Source organism: Anas platyrhynchos, chromosome Z (genome assembly GCF_047663525.1).
Source record: "Anas platyrhynchos isolate ZD024472 breed Pekin duck chromosome Z, IASCAAS_PekinDuck_T2T, whole genome shotgun sequence".
NCBI classification, from domain to species: domain Eukaryota; kingdom Metazoa; phylum Chordata; class Aves; order Anseriformes; family Anatidae; genus Anas; species Anas platyrhynchos.
In genome coordinates this window covers 29,098,253-29,114,405 of record NC_092621.1, presented here as the reverse complement: position 1 = coordinate 29,114,405, position 16,153 = coordinate 29,098,253, and positions in this window count along the sequence as shown.

The window sequence follows — 16,153 nt, the reverse complement described above, 5'->3', positions numbered from 1 at the left end:
TTAAAAAATGACAGAATTTATTTATTTATTTATTTTTGTAAATATGAAGAATTTTAACTACCATTGGGTAGGAAGAGCCTGAATCTCTGGACAGAAACAGTAAATGATATTGTAATAGATTGATGCTTGTTCTATTAAAACTTGAGCCAAACCATGTCATGTTTGAGAGGTATAATTTGGCTAAAATTTTGCAGTAAGCTGTGAGGAGAAAAGCCAGCAAAACTTCATTTGCTATTTCAAAGAAACCACATGTAAAAAGAGAAGAAGTGAGGCATGGGAGGCATGTGGAGCCTCATACAGGGAAATAAAAACCCAGCTTTCCCTGGGTTTTGGCTCTATATTCAATCCCAGGAGCTTTGCCCATGCATTGCTGAGCATCAAATAGAGATCAAGAAGCATCCTGTATTGCTTTGTCCTGATCTGGATCTACAGCAACTTCAGGCATTTGCATAGTGCACCAGCTACATGGAAGATGATGGTAAAGTCTTCAGAAGATGATATGATAATGCAGCCTAGCTTCTCTGGAATTCCAGCAAGAGGCAAGACAGCCTTTGCAAAGGCATGGACAGCAATAACAGAGCTGAGCTAGTCATTCGTGCAGGTGATGGGTCACCTCACACACGTATCAAGCAGAGATATATCACAGTGAATCAAAGGTTGGCAAAGACAGGACATATGGACATAAAGCACTCTTACAGTTAAGAATAGAAAGCAGGAATTACCACTAATAGCAAGCATCTCCCAAGTTCTGCAAGAGCTAGCTACGACCACAGTGAGCAGAACAGAGCTAATATGGAAAACAGGACAGCACATACATTCAGTAGGATGAAAATATACTGCTGACAGGATCATATTCCTCCGGCTTAATGAGTTCATAACCAGTTTTTACAGGTGGTATGCTGAGTAACAAACCAGGATACAAACAGTAGAGGGATCAAACAGTATTTTCTGTATTGCATATTGCCAGGCTTTCCATGCGCCTTGCTCACTGTTGCTTGCAGTGCCTTGTTCATAAATATTAATGGCTCTTCAGACATGGACAGCTGGTCCCAGCCCTGCACGCAAACATTAAAAAGCACAAAACAGCAGCAGAGAGAACAAATTTTACTTAATGGGTGGGAATGAATGTCAGCTGTATGTTGGGAAGCTGGAAATATGCTGGAAGCAGAAACAACACTGTGACACTCACACTCCTCTTAATGTCTGGGGGGTGGGAGGAAAGAGGGTAGTTGGGGGGTGGGGAGTGTACAATTGACAGGCTCAGTGTTTTCTCAACACTACATCTTTATGGGGAAAAAAAAAACACTTTTCCTGCTGACAGAATTCAGCTGCCAGTTTTACTTTGAGAGTTTGTTTTAGATTACCAAAAGGGAGAAAGTATGGACACACTCATCAAAGCACTTGCACTTCCTTTCCCAGGAATTTGTTTTTATTCTTGTTTTTCTTTCTTTTTTTTTTTTTTTTTAATTATTATTATTATTTTTAATATGCAAAAAGGACTTTTGACTGGCAGCATCCATTTTCACTTTTTTTTTTTTTTTTTTTTTTTTTTTTGCAAAGACCTTGCACAAGCAATAATACCTCTGTACTAGTGAAAGCCATCTAAACCTCATAAGCCACAAAGTAGAAATCATAGGTGAAAGTCTGCAATGAGGAACAACAGCCCAGAAGTCCACACAGTCATTCCTGGCAGCTATGCATTCCCTTTCCAGACTTCAGTATCCATCAGTGGTCTGGACACCCACCTGCTCCATGAAACAGAGTCTCCTGAGCCTCTTTATTTAAGCTGTATTGTCTCAGTGCCAGCTCAGCCAGCACTTCCTCATTTTCCCTGTTTGCATCACTTCCCCTAGCAAACGCTACTGGCCCAGGTGGTAGTCACAAAATGGCAGTCAGAGTTTATGATGGTCCATGAAGTCAGGATCTTACAAAAAACAACAATAATGAAGTACGTGGCTGCATTCAACCTTGGATTCCTGGTGGTGTGCTAACGGTGAGTTGTGCTGGACTCATTTACAGGATGATTTAATGTGCCGTGTGCCACGGCCTCTGGATAACCATTCCTCCTGATTTATGTGTACTCTCACAGTGTACTGAGAACTGCTGATCTTTTATATAGACTTCATTGAAACCAGCTAACAACAGGAAAAAAGACAACTGAATCATGCACTTTACATGCAGAAGGACCACACAAACTTGGAAAGGGCTCAGTGGAAGCTTTGGATCTGTGAATATTTTTCAGGACCCTTAGTAGTTTTCTCCAAGTTCCTTCCTTTGATAAACACACCCACCCATGTAAATTTCTTTTGTAGTTCCTTCTCCTTTCCTTGGGTGAGACTGCCCTTCCTGAGCCTTTCCACTCACAGCACTCCAAGTGATGGTAAATTAACACAGCTCACCTGTCTTCTCTGCTCACTGCTTTGCACCTGCATTTCCATCACGTGCAAGTTTCATGCTGTGCTGCACCCCAAATCTGAAAGAAGATCCTGGGATCTGCCAGGTTGGTAGGAGACAAAGATGTACCTTCTCCTCCTCAGTATAATCACAAGCATCTCCACAATTCACAATATCTTTGAGGAGAGGAGAAGGAGGTGCCAGTCTCCTTGGGGTGAATTTTCTGAACCATATTTTTAAGTCCATAATCCATAGTAGATTTGTGGTGGTGTGAAATTTTGTTTGCTTCTTGTGTATGCACATCACACTTCTCCCTGCCAGTCTGGGACTACAGCTGCTCTGCCTCTGCTTTTCTACCATTTATTTCTCGAGCTGGTCCTTGCTTCCTTCTCTGCTCATGATGTACCTGTATTGTACTCCCTTGACCCTGTCTGTCACTGCTCCACAGCAGCAGTCCTTGCAATAAAACCATCACTCTTCAGCCTTGACTCAGATGAATGTTTACCTCACAGAGACTTTCCTATTCACAGAGTGCTTGAGGGCTCACCTTTCAGATTCGTTATGAGAGTTTAATATGTTCTGTCAGTGTGTAGTTCACTGTGCTCTGTGTTTAGCATACAAATTGAAATGTTTAGCTGCAAAATTATATTTTTATTATTATTATTTTAATGCACAGGAAAGATTGGTTTAAAATAAGCAGACTACTTCTGGGAATTTTTGAGAAAATTAGATAACTTTGCAACGGAGGAGAAGATATTGCTAAAATGCTTCAATCAGTGCTATCTTGTGACTTCAAATTCCAAGAGATATTTTCATAACACAAGAGTTTTGTAATAAAGCCCTCTACTTATCTACAATGTTGCACAGCAAAGAACAAAATGGCTCAGGGACAGACAAAGCTTTTTGCAGCCTGGATTTTAGCCAGATTTTTTGTGTTTGTACACACACATATTTATGCATATGTGTGAAAATCTGTCAACAAGATTGCTGTCCTTATCACAACCATGTGCCATTTGTAAATCACTTTAGTAGAGTGAGCTTGTCAGGCATTTCATGAATATAGGGTTGAGTGGTTTAAACAGGTTATTTGCTTTTATCTTCTGTTGTCCCAGTCTGCATAGCACAGGTTTGATTTACAGGCTAAACTTTCCGTAGGAGAGGATTTCAGTTTCCAACCCTGTATCCCCCTGTGCTTGCAATGCAATGACCAAAACTCCTTTTTCTTTTTCTATAGTGTTCTCAGAAATTGTCGTTCCCTTCTCTGTATAGAGAGCTAAAGGAGACAGAGAAAAGATCTTTTACTGATACTGTCTCTAAAGAAATAATTAATGCACCTTTGAAAATCTTCCTTTGGTTTTGACTTTTGGCAGAAAAGCACTGCTTCCCTTCTGCTTTTCTCACCTCAAAGGCCAGAAAGAGAAAGAAACAGGTAGAGCAGCCTGGCTACAGAAGATTTTTGAAGGTGACAGAGTACCAGTTCCTGTTTAATCTAATCACTGCCTTTGTCAAACACTATTTAGAATACCATCCTGAAATTAGTTCTTTTAGAGTATACACTATACTCTGCTGTTTTAAAAACTGGACATGAATTAAAAAACGAGTCATGAATCCCCATTTAATGACTTCTTGGATAAAGATATACTGAGAAGTTAAATGCATGATGCTTTATGTGAAATGGGGTTTGCCATGAGAACTGAATCCTCTGCACACTATGTGATTATTGTCAGATTTGTCCAGAAGACTGTATTTAGCAAATATTCTGCAGGAACACAATGTCATGTGTCAGGTGTAGTTACGTGAGATGAGTACTCCTATCTTTTTTCGTCAAAGACTGATGTTTGTCTTCCTTGTTCTTTGCATCTGTTTAGAGGCAGAACCCTCCATAGGAGCTGTGCTAAGTGTTCCCTACCACCTTCCTCATGGGTAGCATCCCCAGAGGACTTCCTCTACAACTTCACGCAAAAGCCCACGCAGATTCTCCATGTAGTAAAATCAGGCTCCTGACTTCTGCTGAATGAAAATGTCTCAGTCTGCTCCTCTTCCACTTGTGTCTGCTTGGTATTCTACATACCCGTAGGTTCTCTTTTGTGTTGAGTAAGATATTGATTGGTATTGCAATGGCACTGCAGCAGTTTACAGTAACCATGCTTAATGCCCTTGAAGCACTGATGTCTTTTTCTCATTCCTACAAGGCAGTGTAGTATTTCATTCATGTTGTTAGCATAAAAATTCATTAAAATGTTCAGAGGACAGAGAGGAGATCCTTGGGACCTTTTATTTTTCACTGTGATTTTGCTTCTGTTTTGTTTTTACAAAGAAGCAGCTTATATTGACACTAGGACTGACTAATAGCCTACAACTACAGCTGCTACCTGTGAAATCAGAGGTAACCTGTTAGCCTGGTATATACTGCTGCACAGTGAAAAGGGATTGCAAAAACAAGGAACTCAGACAACATTAAAAGCACTATCAGCTTCCTTACAGTTTACCTCAGTTGGTAGCCTTAGAAGAACAAAAAGTAGTAATGAAGGGCGATTCACTGCAACACCAATGTGATCAGGAGCGGCTTCAGGAGGACAGAAGAGTGAGATGGTGAGCTTTTACCTGCTGTCTGTGCAAGTGAGTGGCATGAGTGGCGAGACACGGTTGCCTGCATTAGATGGGCTGCATTCCAGCTCAAGGGGGGTTGCTGCAGGGGGGTTCAAAATGGAAAAGCTGAGTGAGGGTGGCTTAGCACTAAGCTGGGATGAAGGAAGGAAAGAAGGGAAAAGCTTCCCAGAACAAGCTGGCACAGGGTGGCCTGTGGCAGCAAACAGGAGGATGACAAATGCAGCTGGGGAAGTATACAGCTTATTCACCAACAGGAGAAATCTGGGAGAAACAAGCCAAACATGACTAACTGATAATAGCTAATCTTGGCAGTGTAGCAGAGTGATTTGCCTAAGTTGTCAGCACCTCTGTTTGAAATCTACGTGAGGAGCTGAAAAGCAAACAAAAAGTGTAATTATGCTGTATGTGGAATTCTTTGATGTGGGTTTCAGTGATGCAAACAGGACCAAGGGCCTGGAGATAATGGCCAGGAAGTCCCTTCCAGTACTATACTTAACTAATGATTATTCAGTCTTTTGTAAGTAGGCAAGAGCTTTCCAGAACATGTGTGTGTGACATTTTTCTGCCTCAAAGACCATATGGTCCAATACATATTTTTATGTCCCATCTCTTAGTGATTTCCATAATACGTGCAAAACAGCTTTCCGAGTAACTCACTAAAATCTTCCACTAGGAAAAGTGGGTCCTGAAGGACAATCCGCTGTCACCATTCTGCTTCACTAACAGTATTACGCTGTCTTACTTTATTAACTGTCCTCTGTACCACATTACATTTAGTTACCATGAATTCTCCACTAGCTCATCACTGTAGTTCCTATGTGAATACATGGCTCATCACCGCAAAAGTTGGCACTGCAGGGTCAGGGCATTCAGCCCTAATTATTCAGGCATAATTTAGTTGTGAAAGGTGTGGGACGCCATGCTCTAGGTAATTCTAGTGGGAAATAAACATGAAGGAGAAGCGATAGGGAGCAGTGGCTGCACATCAGAAGGGATGGAGGTAGCAAGGAAAGAAGGACACATGAGGTAAGGCAACACACACTAATAGGAAAGTGCATTAGATTTTAATTGCTTTGTGGGAAAACAAGCAGACGGGAACAGGGAGAGATCACACTGATAATGTGGATCATGATCCACAGGACAGGAGACCTGCTTGGATGAGCAAGGATCTCCTGGAAGGACCCAAATGGAAGAAGGAAGTATACAGAACGTGGAACAGGGAACAGGCCACTTGGGAAGAACATAGGGACATTTTCAGAGGATGCAGTTATGTGGCAAGGAAAGACAAGGCTCATCTGGAGTTAAATCTGACCCTACAACAAGAGAGTCTTTTTCAAATATATCATTAGCAGAAGGAAGGCTAAGGAAAATGTGGGCCCACTGCTTAATGAGGTGCTTACCCTGCTGATAAATGATGCAGAGAAGGCAGTGGTACTGAATGCCTTTGTTTCAGTCTTCACCGCTGAGACCAGCCCTCAGGAATCTCTGACCATATATACAAGGGAGGAAGTCCTGACAAAGGAGGAATTTCCCTTGGTCAAAGAGGGTCGGGTCAAAGATCTCTTAGGCAAACTTGACATTCACAAATCCATGGGCACAGATGGGATACATGCAGGAGTGCTGAGGGAGCTGGCCGATCTTATTGCTAGCCCACTTTCAATAATTTTTGAAAGGTCATGGAGATCAGGAGAGGAGGCTGAGGACTGGAAGAAAGCCAGTGTCACTCCAGTCTTCAAAAAGGGCAAGAAGGAGGATGCAGGAAACTACAGGCCAGTTGGCCTCACCTCCATCCCTGGAAAGGTGATGCATTAGGAAGAGTGTTGCCAGTAGGTCAAGTGCAGTGATCCTCTTCCTCTGGTCTGCCCTGGTGAGGCCTCACCTGCAATACTGTGTCCAGTTCTGGGCTCCCCAGTGCAAGAGGGACATGGAGCTACTAGAGAGAGTCCAGAGGAGGGCTACAGGGATGATTAGGGCAAGGGAGCATCTGTCATATGAGGACAGACTGAGGGCTGGGTCTTGTTTAGCTTGGAGAAGAGGAGACGGAGAGAGGATCTCATCAATGTATACAAATATCTGAAGGGGGAGTGTGAAGAGGATAGAGCCAGTTTCTTTTCAGTTGTGCCCAGCGACAGGAGGAGAGGCAATGGGCACAAACTGAAGCATGGGAGATTCTGGCTGAATATGAGAGGGCATTTCTGTACTGCGAGGATGACAGAGCACTGGCACAGGTTGCCCAGAGAGGTTGTGGAGTCTCCTCCTCTGGAGATATTTAGAACCTGCCTGCACATCCTGCACAATGTGCTGCTTGACTTGGGGGTTGGGCCAGATGATCTCCAGAGGTCCCTTCCAACCTCAAGCATTCTGTAAGATTCATTCTCTGTGATTCTGTGATACTGAATTGCTCTAAGACTCAGGTGAATGATAAAGAAGGTGTGTAAGCACAGCACACTTTTCCTTACATTAAGAAATACCCCCACTTACTGAAAGAAGAAATTATCCATTTTGTGATTCTCTACTACTCCATGGTGCAAAGACAAGTCATTGCATGCTAGATTTTAGCTCCTCCTGTGTATGGTGTAAGCAAGCATATCACCATGAACACAAATGTATCACCACAGATGGCAGCTCTAATATGTTTGAAATAGAGACCAAAACAAAGGATTAAACCTTCCTCGATTTCCCTCTTTCTTGGTTGAAAGCAGTAGGGAAGCCTAGACGTGGTGGCAAGAAGCTACTCAGATGTTGTGCATCAGGGGCACAGCATTGGAAGGCCACAGGCAGCAAAGGGGTAATAAGGTTACAGCAAAGGGATACTGATGGACTGAGAGCTGAGTAATAAGGGAAGGTGATGAGGAAGCACCAAAAACCATCCTCACTTCAGGCAAAAGAAAAAGCAACATGGTTCATGCAAAGTGAATTAAGGTTGCAGATTACAGCTAGAGGTAAGTGATGCAAACATGGGAGAAAGATTATGGTGAAGCAGTTATGATCCCTGTGATAAGCAGTACCCAGAGCTCAACAGTTGCCTCACATTTGCTGCAACTGATGGACTTCATAGGCTCAGGAAGAAAATTTAATTTTAAAGGAGGGGAAATGTTTCAGGAGATGGTAGCTCTCTGAATTCTTATTTTTTATCTGTTTTGTGAACACCTACTCAGAGCTGGCTTCCAGAGCTATTATTCTCTGTCCTGGCACTTCCTCCACATCTCTCCACTGCGCTGAACCATTGAGCTCACACAGAGTCTGCTGGAGGCAGGGCAACACATGGTACTCATGAAGTATCACAGGGCAGCTCTAAACTTTCCGTGCACACACTGGAGGGACACGTTTGAATTAAAATAAAGTATTTTTCTTAGAATTAGATCATCATTTGGCACTGCCCAGTGGGGCTCTGGCAGTTCAGATGTTCCTTTTACTTTGCCACATGCTGAACTTCTTGCTCCTGTGTGTCACCTGACTGTCCTCTACTGAAGCCTGTGATGTCCACCTACAAACAGCAATCTAGCATATACTGAGGGGGAGGGAGAGGGGACAACATACATTACCCCTTGGTTACACTGGAGAATGGGAGGTTATCTGACCTGGGCACAACTGAGAGTGTCCTGGCTTGCCATTTCCCTTGTGTTTACAGAGCTGTGGGCTGCAGTATGTTTTGTTTTGCTATAGGCTATGCCTAATGTTGAATCTTGAACTTAAATTAACCCTGCAGTAATGCTTTCGCTTGAGGACAATTTGCACTTTCTATTTTTATTCCTTTTTCTGACTTTTTTCTCTTCAGGTATGAGCAGTTGAATACCCACCCTAGGCTTGCATAAGGCCAGAGGGACTAAACTGTAAGGATTGCAGAAGAGACATTATAGCCACGTGAAGCAGCATACAAGGATCACCATTTACTTGACTGCAGCGTAAATTGTAGAAACACACACAAGCACACACACGTAGTATGTTTAGCAACAGATAGTATAAATCAGTCCACTGACATAAGTAATACAAGTATCCAAGTCATAAAGCACTGCTTCCTAGGGGAGGTTAGCTTGGGAGCAAAGAGCTAATGGATTTAAAGGTTGTGTTAGGTAACAAGGAAAAGCAGAAGGGTTAGACTGCTCCCTTAGACTCTGCTGAATTTTAAGTACATTCAGTCCAGCCTTGATTGGATTTAGGTAAATTAAATACTGCACCTATTCACCTGTGGTAGCAGGAACAAATCTTTGGCAACCTCAGTCCTTGGTCCAAATAAATCAGTGTAAATCAGTCTGATGTTGTGTACGCTTGAAGGCAACACAGCATTTGCTGCAGTTTTAACAGCCCATACTGATGGAGAATCTGGGATGACAGATTTTTAATTTATTTTAGCTGAAATGATGCCACAAAACTCAGAGAGTATAAGATACACATTAGTAGATGTTAATATGTCACTGGCAGACAAAACTCTTTTTAGTCTTTTACCCATGCAAGCTCCCAAGAGAACTCCACCTTAACGACCCATGATAACAGAAACATGCAGTGGAGGAAGGATTTCAGGATTCAGTGTTGCATGCTGTCTGTCATTTGAAGCCAGTACTATACATTCAGGCTGCGGATGCAGCTCCCTGGGAGTTACAGAGGCATAAACAGCATGAATAGAATCTGATGGCTCATACATGCTGATAATGATGACTGACAAACCAGGTGTTTTTTTTTGTTGTTGCTTTTCCCTGTTGTTGTGACTGGATGCCATGGTGAATGAAGTATAAATAGGTAGGCAGATTAGATGGGTGGAAACATTTCCTTTTCATGGCATAAAGTGTCAGTTCAGATGAGTAATTTTATGTTCTTCAGCACAGTGCTTGCACAGCATATTTATCCACCCATGAGATCAAAATTTTGTTTTTAATGAACTGGATTTGGTCTCTTGAGGAAGAGCCATCCCTTGTGGTTGTCAGAGTATTTCCAGAGTATTCCCCATAATGTCAAAACCCCAATACATTTCAGATGGGAAAGAGCTCCTAATAAGAACCATGAAAGAGAAAATCTCCCTCAGAGTAGTCTGGAACTGCAAGGTTTGGGGATTTGCTGACTGAATCTCAGCAAAATGCTGGATAGAAATATTACATTTGTCATTTTTTATAAGTAATACCCTAAAGGGAAATTCCATTTATCAGGCCTGTTCACAGGAGAGTTTATGTCCTGCCTAATGAACTGAAAAAATGGATTTGTTTCTATATTTTAATTTGTTGTGTTAGCTGTAAAGTTAAATTATATTAATTGTTTACTGTGTTTCTGAGAACTGGAGTACCTTAGGTAATTAATCACCCTGGAGTTACTGCTGCTTTCCATGCGATAAACGCAATATTTAGTATGTTGATGAGTCCAGACACAGTCTCCCTCCCTGCCTCAGTGAATCCAGTGTGATGGATAAAAAGCAAGACCTTACAGTTTCCCTGGCAATGAGCAGCACATGAGAACACAGAGGTAGATGTGGATGGGCCAGAGGCAGGCAGCTCTGGGCACGACTTGGCATAGCCAGGCTGCGGGCAGCTCAGTGGTATGGCTGAGCAAAGGCTGGGCCAGGTTGCTCTGTGTGAGGGTGTGCTGGCACATCAAACTGAGAAGTTCATCTTGCTCTCTTGCTAATCCTTTCCTATCAGCTTCCACAGAGAAATTCACTTCTGTGCTGGACCCTACTAAAAGCCCTGCTCACTGCTGACCCCAAACTGCTGTAGCCAAGGTGGTACGGTGCTGGGCTGTTGCTGCTGTGTTTGATGGGGATGGTCTTGCTGCTGTCCATGGCTGCTGTCATTTCCCATGTGTGTTTTCCCTGGGAATAATCCCCCCTGAGGTTGCGGTCCACCCTGCTGCCTTTGTTGTAGAGCAGCTCCATAGAGCAGCTCCATCCTGCCCTATGTATGAGTGTGTGTGTGTGATGGATGGAGGCAGGCAGGGCTGAGGCTTCATGCATGCCCTGACTGATGGTCTATGCAGGCCCTAGGCAAATCAGCCTGGCATTCATCGAGCAGTCTACATTTGGGGCTAGGTAGCTGATGTGCCATCAAGTGGACCGTATGGTTTGCATGAAGGAATCCTGAATTTCTTCTTCCAGGGGATTGGCTGCATAGGCAGTGGCTCTCAGCCTGGAGAGGAGCTGACTTGTGTAGTGGAGTAATGACAAAATTGTGCATGGTGCTGTGATGGTGAGTATGGGATGCTTAGGGATTTTTTCTTGAGTTAAAGACACCAAAGGAAACTGGAAATGTTCTTCTTTGCACAACAGCTTGTAAGGCATTGGCCCCTTGTCCAAAGACTATGTGGATGCTAAAATTGTAATGGCTCATGAAGGAGACAAGGTCAATTCTTAGAAAAACACATGAAGGGCTGTTTTAAAATTAGACATCGCCTTTGTATGGGGAAGCCCTTGACCTGCCAATTGGTGGAGACTGGCTGAGTGTTCTGGCAAAGTATCACTGCTTCCTGTCCTTAAATTCTTCCTAGACAACTGCAGATGGCCACTTCGAGGGACCAGGCAATGGGTTAGATGGAGCTCTGACGTGCCCTGGCACAACAGATAGTTTCTTCTTGTGTTGTAACCTTGTCCATCTGCTATATCTGTTGTCTCTAATCTGCATAGAGACAGGCACTTCTGAGGGCAGAAACAGTTTAGCTCTTCTGTATTTATAAAACCATGGAGATTTGAATAAATATTTAGGGTTCCTAGGTATGGCATGATAAAGTAACAATGCTGAGAGCATTGTTGAGAACTAAGTGTTGCAGTGCATGTGTCCTCCTGAAGCTGCTACAGGTGCAGTGGTGCCAGCTCCATTTCTGCCCTAATGACATTTGAGTGGATAATATGTCACAATCCCTTACTCAGCAACAGTGTCGTGTGAAGATCTATAAAGACTTAGTTTAAAAAGAAAGTGGGTCATATTAATCTGTTGAAGAATGATTCTATATCCTACCCAAATTAAAATTTTCCTAAGGCTGATAGCTGGCAGCTGCTACTGGTTGTGAAGTGGGAGATAAGGAAACCCCTTTGCCTTTGCCTTTGCTTTTGCCTTTGCCTTTGCCTGGTAAAGCTTATTGACATTTGGGGATCGCTTGCTGGTTGAGAGGGGGTGTTTTATAGGTGCACCTGGAATAAGAACTGCAGAATGTAATTGTGAGAAGGGAACTTGTCCTTGTTACAGCATTTTTAACTTGTTGCACTGAGAACACAGAGCTCTCCCAAATGGCTTTAAAACACTTACATGAGGTAAAACATCTGCACGTTTGTAAAACCTAAGCCGTGAGGCAGTCCAGAAAAGTGAAGCACAATGTGTTGCAATATCCAAGTGTGCCATCTTGTCAATTACTACGTGAACTGTGGATTCAACAGCCAAGATGAAGTACTCTCATAGGAGCTGGCTACCATGAGACTCCAGATGGCCCTTCCTCCTTCTTGCAGCGCATAACCTAAATATGTAACAACTCATTCACCATCATACTGAGGATCTGTTACTAGAATGACACTACAAAATGAACAGCTGAAGAAACAAAAGACAGTTTGGGGACTTCAGCATAATGTTCACAACTGAATTTCAGGCTTAAGAACAACAGGAAAAAAAAAAAAAAGAGTATTTTATTTCATCATGAATCATGGTATATAATACGTACATTAGGATGTTCCTTCATTGCTCTCTATCTGAAAAATAACAAGCCATTGTCTGGGAATGAAATTTACTCCTGAGCAAAAATCCTGTTCATCAGCCTGCACTCCTGGCATGAAATTGCCTTTATCCACCTAACTCTGTTTAAAATATGGCTTACGGTGAAAAATGTGATTCCAATTTTTTGACTGATGAGATATTGCAGTAAAGGCACAAGACAGTTCAAAAAGCATAACTGAAAAAACGGTGATCAGTACCTCCCATTGCAGGTGTAAACTTGCCATTTGCATGCTTGAGGGTAAGAGGGAATCAGAAGTGCTTTCAATTCACTGCATTTGATTTCACTTCTGAGAGTAGCAATCTGCTCAGGGACTCAAAATGTGACTGTGGATGTATGTCTGATTTTCCTTTTGCATTCATGAAGGGTATGGAGATGAGAACAATGCAATACTCACACCTGCAGTCTACTCACAATATCCTGCCGTCTACTCACAATATCCTGCTGCAATTATCTGCTTGGCACAGAATTGCAAAGGCAGTAACTCTTGAGGTAAAACATTTTCCAGTCAATCATAAGTCGTGGCTCCTTGGGCCAAAGTATGAATTTCTTCAACTGCAATTTAGAAATAGGTGAGTGAATACTGATAGAACATGTAGGACATAAGATAACCTGAGCAATCTCTGGGTAAATGGAGAAAAATCAATAATAAGCTGATTGAAGAGAGTAAGTTTTCCAGTAAATGCTCATGTATCAGCTGTAGGAGCTCAGCTGACATATTTGCCTCAGCTCTCATGTCCGTGGAGAAAAGAATTTTTGGTTGCAAATAGTGTGGCGGAAAGTCTTTGAATGTGTGTATATTTATTTAGCTCCCTCGAGAACTGGATGAATGTCCTGTATTTCGTATTACCAGTCTTTCTTCATTTGCAGAATCCAAGTTTGAATCAACAGTTCCACAGACAAGAAGTTTGTACAGGAATTATGGCACACTTTACAACCCTTTTTCTTTCAGGGCAGCTAAATGACTGTGAGTTTTTCAAATCTGGTTTCTGTGAAGTATAAAAATACGAGGACATTAGATCTCATTAATGAACTGTTGAGAACCACTCTTTGTAGTAGCCAACATCTCTGTTTTTCCAGGGAGTATATCAGTGTTACTCCATTAACTTTAATGGACTCAGGCTAATTTACACCAACTGAGGATATGATCCTGGAAACACAGGCTCCCACAGTGTATGAGCTACATTGTTCATTGCAGAATCACAGCTGTCTCCAGCTGGCCGAGTGCACCTATTCAGCTCCTTGACGCTGCGCAATAAAGCAAAGTAAAGCAGGAAATGAAAATGAACATAAGACCCTCATGGGGCTTTACGGTGCAAATACGTTTTCTGAACATTTCATGGAGTTTGGCCAGGATGCTCTGCGATTCAGCCACTGATTTTGATGAAGTTTAAGTAAGTCTTTGTAGAATCTTGATATATTGTGCAATGGATCTTGATATATTAATGCAACATAAGGCAACATAGGTACTGGGTTAGTTCATTTGTGCATGGTCTTTGAAATCTGTCAGAAATTTAGCATAGAACATAAGAATATTTTTAGAATAAAATATAAGATATTTTTAAAATACATTATTGAAATTATTCTGCCAGTTATAAACCTCAAATGAAGGATAATTTTAACGTTCCAGCTGAATGAGACAGTCATTTCTCATTGGACTTTTTGTTCTCGTAGTTTTTTCATGGCTTTGTTACTTATGATTGTAATTCAGTAATGCTCATACTCACCAGATGAGAACCAAGGGGTAATGCAAAACTGACATAACTAGCAAGAATTTCTACTGAATTATGACATTTCTACCCCAGATAGCAAATGTTTCTGCTTCTAGCCCTATAGCTGGATTCCTGCAATGCTATCTAGAAGGAAAAACCCTTAAGGGTGTCAGAGGCCTTTGAATAGACCCTATAAAGACCAGTAGAAAAATTCATATATTAATATTGGCAATCTGAAAATGCTCTTGTTTTGTGCCTTTTCCTCTTTCTATCGAGAATTTCCATTCTGCATGTGGTCCAGAAACCAGATCCTGATAGAGCTGCTGACAGTTTTGTACACATTTCCACCTTCCCAGAACAGCTGGTATCTGCAGCTTTGCACATCTGCATTAACAGGAAGTTACTGCCTGGATTGTATGTGTCCTAAGTGGGCAGAAACAGATAAACTAGGCCTCCTCACCTGTGTTCCTAGCATTTCTTTCATAGAGTATGTATGAGCTAACCACTGGGGAATTAAAGAGGGCGGGGGAAGGTTCAGGCTGTGGGGAGGAGAGCACTATTTGTTTATTTCTCACAGCTCTGCACTTTTATTTATTTATTTTTAAGGGTTTCTAATATTGGAAGAGTTTTGAAGACTTACATTTTAAAGCAAAAGGAAAAATGCAGTGCCAAGAAAGGGGTGTGGTGGGCATAAGACATTGTGGAGTTTTCTATTCGTCAGTTCTTGGTTTGAGAAGCAGAGATGGAGCAGTTGGCACCTACAAAACCAAGCTCTTCCAAGGAGAATCTAAAAGAACTTTAAGGCAATCGTAACAAGGAAGAAAGAAAATGTGTAAGGAATAATGCAATAAAAATAATCCATTAAGAAAATTATACATGGCATGAAGTGTCTGTGACCTTACTATATCCCCAGAGAGCTTAACAACAAATCTTATGGTCTTAAGTCTAAGTAACACCAGTAGGTGTACAGTTCTCAAGGGACAAATCTAATCTAAGCTTCAGAGAGTTCATCAGAAAAGGGAAGAGAGGAGCAATATGCTCTTTGCTGCACCTGCAGGTAGGAGCCTCAGCTTTAACAGGAGATGACTGTAAGACAATTCCTCAAACAAATACCCAGCTGTTAGCTTACTAACAGTTCAGCTTATTAAAATACAACTACATCCTGTATGTACACAAATATGGCAAATCAGTTACATGATTTTGCTTTGTTACTGTCATACTCAAACTTTTTCTCCTGGAGTTGAAAAATGTTTTTCCAAATTTTGTTTCTGATGCTTGCTCCCATCCGATGGCTGTTTTGTTCCTGTTTCTGCTGTTACCTTTTGACCAAACAGTTCTTTACAGTAGACGAATGTTTCCTGTTCCTATTCATTGGTTAGCACAATGCCACCTTTATAATTACCTTTATAGGTAATGCCACCTTTATAATTACCTTTATAATTTATAAATTAGCTTTATAGAAGTTTTGGGCTAAACTAAAATGTCAGTAACACAACCTCCCTCCAAAAAAAATAAAATAAAATAAAATAAAATAAAATAAAATAAAATAAAATAAAATAAAATAAAATAAAATAAAATAAAATAAAATAAAATAAAAGTATTTAACTTCCCCATTAATATGTGATAGTTACTGTGTTGTCAGCCTGTCTTAACTACCTTATCATTTCACTGTTTACTGCCTTAGAGAGCAGCACTTCATACTTATAGACTTCAAACACGTCTTACGTAAATTCATACAGAGGCCACATAGGAGTCAG